Raw genomic sequence first — 8,859 nt, forward strand, 5'->3', positions numbered from 1 at the left:
ATGCGGTTGGCGTAACTCTATGGGAAGCATTTTTTAAAAATTGATTACTGAGCAATGGCTCGTTTTTCGCGATTTGCACTTTAGGCACTAAATCCCGACAACGTTCTCACGGTATATGTCGAGTGTAGTCTAATTCCACTGGCTGGATTTTTTTCCTGGGGCACTTTTGTAGACCCATTGAAAATGCATGGGGTGATTTTTAAAATGTAGTTTGCAGCACAGTAAAACCTCATCCGCTAATTGCACTCTAGTGGCACATACTTTAGGTCTCTCTATATATGTAGGTCCAGTTTGGTTTTAATCCGCTGGCTGAATTTTTTTCCTGGGGCGCTTTTGTTTGGCTACTATGCGGCAAAGCATCTCTACAGGGGCAAAAGATTCGTCCGCCGTGGAATTGATGGGAAAGAGCTTGCGGACCATATCAAAAATGGACACGAATGTGCAGCTGTGATGTATATTTGCGCCGTGACGTATAAGGAAAGATGATGGTATTAGATTCTGCAAGAAGGAGCGGGCCAAATGGCTTTATGGAGTGCCATTGAAGCGCGAAGCCTGGTTGCGCGCCCCCCTTTTTCTCAAGTTTCGGTGCATGGTAAAGTGTTTCATTTGGTATTTAGAAAGATAAGGTGCTTAGACAGATTTAGTATTAGTCAAATTTTTGACACAAAAGGACATCGCCAAATAGAGCACTTGTTACGTGTGTTTACGTGTTACTTGTTAGGTGTTTACTTAATGTGTGTTTAGTGCAATGTGCCGACAATGCGAAGGTTTGAATATTATCAGTGTAAAAACAAATTGAAAGGAAAAACTCATGATCTATAGTGCGCGTGACGGAACGAAATAAAGAGGAAAAGATAGTCCCCGTGTTACAGCGAAAATCAGCAGCTTCGTCTCGTTTAATAAACCATCCCGTTTTAGTTTTAAATGCATAAGCATTTCTATGCCTACCAAATGAGAAATTTGTCCGTCCGTCACGTAAGACGAATGCAATGGCTCATAACCACGTAAGGCAGAGGCTACAAGCGCTCAGCGAAGTGAAGCGAACAGCGCATACATTCATTCAGATCACCCATACAATACACAGAACAGCACACGTTTCAATAAAGAACAAGTGCAAAACAAGCATCCGAACCATGAATAAACATTGCATGCTCCCTCAGCAATTGTAGTGGTGGTTTTGTAACAGCTTAGCTGGACATCCAGGTTGATAAGGACCGATAATAGTTCGTAAGGGTCGGATCGTGTTCGATAAGGTTGATAACGACCGATGAGGGTTTATAAGGGTTTATGCTGGTCGAATCAAGTTTCATAACATTGATGATGACACCGGGCAGCGTGGGGATTAGCAAGCGGCACAATGCTTGTGCATACTTAGGCAACTCCCAGAGGAGTTTCTACGTGATTTCTTTTATCAGTTCGGAAGTATAGCTAAAATCATGCGTGCCTGTTCAGTGTACACAAATCTCGCACGTTATACGCGAAGGTAAGGTCGTGAAGGTTTGAGAAAGTGGAGCCGCAACCGCTGAACTACACCGGGTCAATTGTTGTAGGGCCTGCTGTGAGCCACACGATTGCTTAGCTGAGCAAATTGGTAATCTCTTGAGAATACTTCTCGGAGCCCCGCTTTGTCGGGAATATTTCCTCTCGTAAGGTGACTCTTACAATGTCCTCGTAGCGCAACAAAACACTGGTCTAACGATCGTTCGGACATGACTAACCTGATTCCGGGCTTTTAAATGCAGTCGCACCAAATCGCTTGGAAATACGAAGAAAACATACAATGCGTTTGTTTCTCCACAAACTCAGTCGTACTGTGGGGAAACAAGCTTCTAGTTTATGGCAGCGGTATTTCCCGTACACAACTTTTTTTTATTATTGTGAAAGCAGTTATATCTACACTCCAGGCGCATTTACGCCGACGTCATCCGCGTCGCCTTCGCTGTCGCCACGACGTTCCGTGTGAAGTCCGACTGCGATAACATCGCGGCCGGATGCCGTATGTTGCCGGTGCGAGTGGAAGCGTGCCAGATTCATCTGAGAAGCCTGGTGGCTCAATTTCGAAGGTTATGAAAAACGGCGCACAACAATGCCTCAAGCAAGCACGTATCGCTGTGTATTGTGTGTATTACACGGACAAACAGGTGCACGCAGAACATCAACTCACCACTCTCCCGTTGCACTAAATGCTGAAGAAATTAAACATTCACTGTTAAGATCACCGCGTACTATCGTCAGTCAAAGCAAACAGCAGAGAAAGCCTCGCTTACTCTGCTTACCACACTGAGTCGGATCCACATAATTTTATTGCGATTGCAAATATATGGACACTCCAGGCACATTTCCGCCGTCGTCGTCTACGTGATGTTTCGTATAATGTCCAAGTGCGATAACATCGTGGCTGCGCGCCGTATGGTATGGGTAAAGTGAAAGCGGGAGAGGGTGAGCAAAGAATGGTTGCTCAGTCTCGCGTGCGCAAGGGAGGAAGGCGGGGAAAAAGCGCTCCGTCTTCCATCGCGCACAAGGCCGCAGGGAAAGTGGAGGACGTTTTACTCCCGTGGCGGCTATGTATGGCGCGGCTGAGCGCGGCCGCGCGGCCCCGATCTAGAAAGCGATCTGCGCTGGGTACAAAGTCTAGGCGGGCCGATGGCTGGGACCCTATAACGTAAAACTATTCCGATCTGTTTTCCTTCTAATCACCTGATGTCCAATTTACGTAACCGCCAACGCAAGCATCGGGCGGTGACTCGCAGCGTTGTTTGAGAAGGCTATTGAAACGCTCTCCTATTTTATAGGAGGTCACTGCATGTTGTTTGTTTTCAAAAGGAATAGCATTCTTAACATATATTTCTTACCTGATTGGCTGACCAAGGGCGATGAGCACGCAGAAGTGGAGGGGGTAACGTGGGGCCGGGCTAGCGCAGTGAAAGTAGATAACCTGATGACAAGGGTGTTGCCGGCGTCTGCGTTTGCCCTGCTTCTTCTTACTTAGCTTTCGGTGTCTGCTATAAAATCACGTCGGCGTGCAGCGGAAACGTAACAATGCAGCTAAAACGAATCTTCAGTGAAGAACATTTGACATAGCGATGTCGTTTTCGTGCGGAAAGGTCTCGACAACCATATAATGTCACGCAAAATTTTTAATATAGGCAAATAAATCCATTCTCCACGGCAGCTCCGACTAGCCAGTGCCATAGCGATCGGCGGGTACCCACCTTCTATTGATGTCGGAAAGGGGCAGTGTCCGGCTACTAAAAAGAAAATTAGGTTTTGATCGGCGTAATAATGCATCTTTAATGCGTACAAGCCACCTTGACGCAGTGATTTTTCACGGTTTTTGGACGTCAGGTGACAGACAGGCGAAGTGGACGCAGCCCGAAAACTTTTGACCAATTGCGGATGGCTGATGGTAAAAAGGCATAGAATCGAAAAATAATGTTTTTCTGTTGTTCGGTCTCACATGCATAATTAGTGTGCACACGTCATATAAGAGTGAGTAGCTCTCGCGGTTTTTTAACAGCGGAGCTGTTTAAGCCGAGCGTTAGTCCGTAACCTGCGGACAGAAATTGTGGGCCGATCCTGGCGGTAGTGCAGAAAGGGTCCAAGCGCAATGACACATACCTCTGTGAACTGGCGAAGCTGAGCCTGGTTAAGTCTAGCTAAGCATGGTTGGGACTACTTAAGCTTAGTCTCATCGATAGACAATCGATAGTCAACCAGCAGCTAATCGATAATCGATAAATGATCAATAAATTCCGGAAAATGCTGGAAATGACTTGGTAGTGCTTAGCCTAGTCCAAAAGCCATGCCAAGCTAGGTGCCCATCAGCTCCGCTTTCTCTGTAGCATTGAGCCTCCCGTGCAAGCTACGCTAATATTTTTCCTTTACGTTGCGTGAAAGACAAGTGAAGTTGGGCAATCATGGAGGCCTGATTGCAAAAATAGAATAGAAGCAGTTTGGAATAGCTTTTCGTTAAAGTGCCCCTGATGCCTTCGTGTGCGGTGTATTCTCGGCGCAATTAGTTAGTGTTGAAGCTAGAAGTAGCACGATGGACAATTCGCTCGCTGTTGCTGTCACTCTCCCCCACGCCAGCGTTTTGACAGCGAGTGTCCGCGCTTATCGAGAGAGATGTGCTCGTTTGTGATTGTGCGCGCGTGACAACGTGCAGGTTAATTTAGTTAGTAAGCGAATGTTTACAGCCGTTTATGCAGCTGATAAAACGACTAACCTTAGTTTGTACAGCTGTCTAATAAATTTCTGTCGCAATCAGTGATTCGCCTGTCGGGCGAAATTGACCTTATTGTTAATATTATTGTAGTTAATATTATTATTACTTATTACGCTCAAGCCAGGCGCAATACACATACAAGTTTCGAATACAGGCGCAGTTCTGTCTTCTTGCGACTGAGTGCCGATAATTTTTTTCGAGCAAATGGGGCACAGCGTGTCGTTTACAAAAAGCAGCTTGGCGTCTGCCACTGCGGATACGGTGGCATAGACATGTTGTAAATCCGGTTTTCTATTGGATGGCGCATATCAGCACGCAGAAAGAGAATTTCGGGTGGTGGGTCGATTCCTTGTTGGAAAAATGGATATATTCTCTCGCGCAAGCCGTTGCTTTAAAAGTGAATCCAAAGTACAAGTGCCCAAAAAATGGTGGTATTAGGTAGTGTGCGCTCTTTCCCGTCTCATGTTGTTTTCTTCCTGTTTGTTTTGGGCAGCGTCTCAATACATTAAGATAAGGTCACTGTCTCGTTCGACGGAAACACCTAAACATTTTTGCAGTAGGTAGAGTCATCTGCGTTCGGCGTTCTTGGAAGTAGTCCCCTTCCGAGGTGATCAAAAAGCACAGTGCTACTTCATCTTTCTTTTCCTTTTATTAAACGTGCGACATTTAACGGTAGTGCGCGCAGGCGAGTATTACAAGCTTTTGCGCTGTAGTCGTTTTTTATTGAAAGTTGCACACGTGGCTCCACTCTCGTGCGGCCGAGACGTGGACTGTCAGAGTATGGTCATTTATCGGACAATGCTAGGGCTACATTTCGTTTTCTCGCCAAAAAAACGTCCCACCCCCTAGTCGGACAAATAACAGTCATAACCTTACCACAAACAAGACAAATTGGCCTTGTGCTTTTGAAAGCGGATAGTGACAGTCTATCAACTGTTTGTCTTTGGATCTTAGCACTTGCTTTCTTTCAAGCCCATGCTGCCCTAGAAAAATTCGGTAGAATTTTTTTTCTGGTTACAATAAGCATTCTCCATAGGAAGTTAACATTTTCGACAGTATTCGTCTTCTCCCGCAGTGCGACGTGTGTGGTGGCGTTGTGTAGATATTCGGGGAAAAAAACGGTCAAATACGATATTGAGCAGCTGATTGCTGCACTCTCGTTAAATGCTAAACGCTTTTTGGGTGGCATGACACCATTTACACACCCTTACGTTGTCATTTTCTTGGCACATGAAAAATTTGTGCTCTTCAAATGTATGTTCTATGGTGTAAGTGCTGCATTGTTTTGCTTCTTTTATTTAATGTACTAAGCTTGAAAATGCCGCTAGTCAGACATAATAGAGCACAGGGAAAAGGCCCAACTGCACGCGGCGTGGTCTTATCCTTACAATAAATTCGCTAACGAGACAGATGATGAATCCAACTACAAAATGATATCTCGCACCAAAGGAATGTGGGAAAAACCACTAGGACACACTAAGTTCGACAATCTTATTGTTAACAGGTGATTGAAGGGTGACGCAAGGCGACAACTGTTGCATATGACGGCGTGCATACGACTAGACCATCAATAGAATAACATGACTTTAGTGAACCAAGAACCAATATGCAGGCCATGCGGTAAAACTTTATTATAGGAACACATTTTCAGCATTGTTCGTACAACTCAACGCTTGAAGCCTGTGTATATTTGCGGCGGTACGTATATGTTTTATTGCTGCATGGCCCACTTTGGTTATTAGCCTGCGTAACACCGTGACTAAATTTCGCTTCATCGCACGCACACTTAAGCCTTCTTGAAAACAGAACCAGGACGATTCAGTCACTGGAACAGCCTTTGATTTATTTATCACACAGTCCCATATTCGCTCGAGGAGGATTATAGCAGGGAGCATGTATACACGCATTAAAACTTTTTTCAAGGTAACATTATAAGAAGTGATACCCAAACCAAACAAGATCTAAAACAGAGTAACAAAGCACCAGGGGCCGAATTCACAAAGCTTTTCGATCGTAAGTGCTGCACCACGATTGGCTGACACCTGCTTCTGCGAACAGTTTTAGCGTGAGAACGTTTTTGTGAATCCGGCCCCAGTATGTAGCATACAGTAGTTACCATGAGCCTAAAAGAAAAAGATTTTGAAATTAAAGGCGTGTAAAATTGTTATACATTATCAGGAATTTGGGACATCGCCGAACAGCGCCTCTAGCGGCCGCCTCTGAAAACATACGCGTTTTCTACGGGAGAGCGTCGTTTTTTTCCAAATAACTAATCATAGAAGCCATGTTTTAAAATATTCCCGTGGAAATAGGCTCTTGGCGCTTAGCCCGAAATAACATGCAAGTGGTACCATTACTTACGGCAGAAAACTCGTTCCAAATTGCGGGCGAAGTTTCAATTATGGGAGTCTATTGAAAGCCAAAATTTTGGAGGCTTTTTTGGCCAGTAAAAAGCAATTTGCGATGAACCTATTGCATTGACTGACGTATTCCTGGGGATTTATCAACTTCAATGATTTATCAACTTCAATGAATCAGCTTTCAGCTAGTTGCAGCAGCAGCTCTTGAAATGACAAAGAAGTCGTTCCAAAATCGCAGTTTGCATAACAAGGTCGCGGAATTTATTGTGGTACATATATAAACATAGTTTTCGCCAACAGCAGCGCTTCGAAGCGGTAGCCGAGCGTGTTGAACGACCACAGATCAAGATCACTGATAACCACGATCGTGAGTTCGCTGGTTCGAAGCCAGCTGTGCCGCGCTTCTTCTTATCACTTTGTCGCTGCTTAGTTTGGCAGTTTTCCACCCGATGGCATATTCCGAATTGCAGGACATTTGGTTACGGTTCTTGTTTAGTTTCTTAGAAATACTGTACCAACGTCTTCCTAAAAAAATAGCTGGCTGGTTTCGAGAACATGCGAACGTGTTTCCAAACATCTTTTGCACTTTAGGTATATTGTATTTTGGAAAATAAACGCAGGTAACGTGTTTTGAAAGTACATTTCTTTCTTAAGGTGAATATTTATGAAGACATTACTAAGAAATATTTTGCCTTTTCAGCTACGTCCTGGGAAAGGCGTGTTTTGTGCAACTCTTGTGCGGCTTGAAACGTGCCACAAAAATAAATAGCGCCCAGTGTGTGCAAAAGACACAGAAGTAGAAAAGTTGGCTGCAGCCCCAGACGTAGTATTTTTACAAAGGAATACAGTTGAAGCTATTTGACTGAGTGTATTTGCATTATATCAAAGCAGAATTTTTGCGTATACCTGACCTTCAGTGCAAATGAAGGATATCCGAATTATTGCACAAGCGTGTTTGCTTAGTACAAACCAGTACCTCGAAACATAAACATTCTACCCTCAATATGCAGCGCACGTGTCCTATCATTTGAACCATTCCCATATACCTTCACAAAATTCCAGAAATACTAAAAGTCTTCATATCCTTTTATCCTTTTACCACAACTTACGCAGAGAAGTATTGGAAATTATGCGAAAAGATTCTGGGAAATGTTAATGTAGCCTGTCGTGTAAAAATAGAGAACGACTCCAATCACAGACCACACCCTTTTTGAATTATGCCCACAAAGTTGTGCAAGAAGACACTGTTTTCGGCTACAATTACCGAAGTTGCCATATAGCATTCTGCTGTTCTGTTCTTGACTAACTCTATTGCTGAATCAGGTCACAGCACCATGATATGATTACTGGTGCAATTCTTTAGTAATTATGTGCGAATATTCTCCTACCCTAAATTTAACATGTTTGAATAATTGAAGAAACATGAGAAAGGACCGTGACGGTTTGCAGAAATGTTCCTTTATTATAATCGTTTATGACCCATATCGGTACAGTCGTTTTGTCATGATCACGCCAGCGTGCACTGAGCATCATTTATCATTTTGTCTACTGCCTATAAATAAAATACAAAAGTGTCGTTCCTTGTGTGTGAGTAGCACAATGGCAGCTGAACCTTTCACATGGTCCTACTAAGCCAAACCTTCCCTTTTCTGCCATGGTGCCACAGGACATGTCAATTTCACACTTGATTTTCGCCCTTTCAGTTTCCTAGAAAGCATAGGGAGGTACACAAGACGAACAGGCGAAATTTTGAAGTAGTCCTGAGATTTGAGTAAAATTTCATAGGCAATGTTATTATCCTTTATTTGTTTACAAATTTATTACACCTCATTGGTGATATTAATGACGTACTACATAGTAGTTCAGTTCTTATACTTAATACATCATGTCTGAGATGGCTGTCCTGAAAATTAACCAGGTGTAAGCATTGCATGACATTGCCTGGAAGGCCATTCATTAAAAAATGTGTGCAGAATACAGAAAATACAGGTGTTCAGTGGCACAGTCACCGTCAAAAGTTTACGCGGCCGAGATTCTGCGAATAAGTTCATTTTCAACGCAGCTACGCCCACAACCAGTAAAAGTATGCAAAACTTTTGTTTACTCTAGACCAGTATACGCTGTAAATCCGAATACCACGATGCGTGCCTAAGGCGTAGAAATATAAATATTTTTTCACCTTCCGGGGTACGAAAGCTGTTGACGCTGACTATACGTTCTGAAGGCCAGGCTGCTTTCTAGCTTATACGTGATGACAAGCGCCGAGCTCTTGAT

The sequence above is a fragment of the Dermacentor silvarum genome, chromosome 2 (genome assembly GCF_013339745.2).
Source record: "Dermacentor silvarum isolate Dsil-2018 chromosome 2, BIME_Dsil_1.4, whole genome shotgun sequence".
NCBI classification, from domain to species: Eukaryota; Metazoa; Arthropoda; class Arachnida; order Ixodida; family Ixodidae; genus Dermacentor; species Dermacentor silvarum.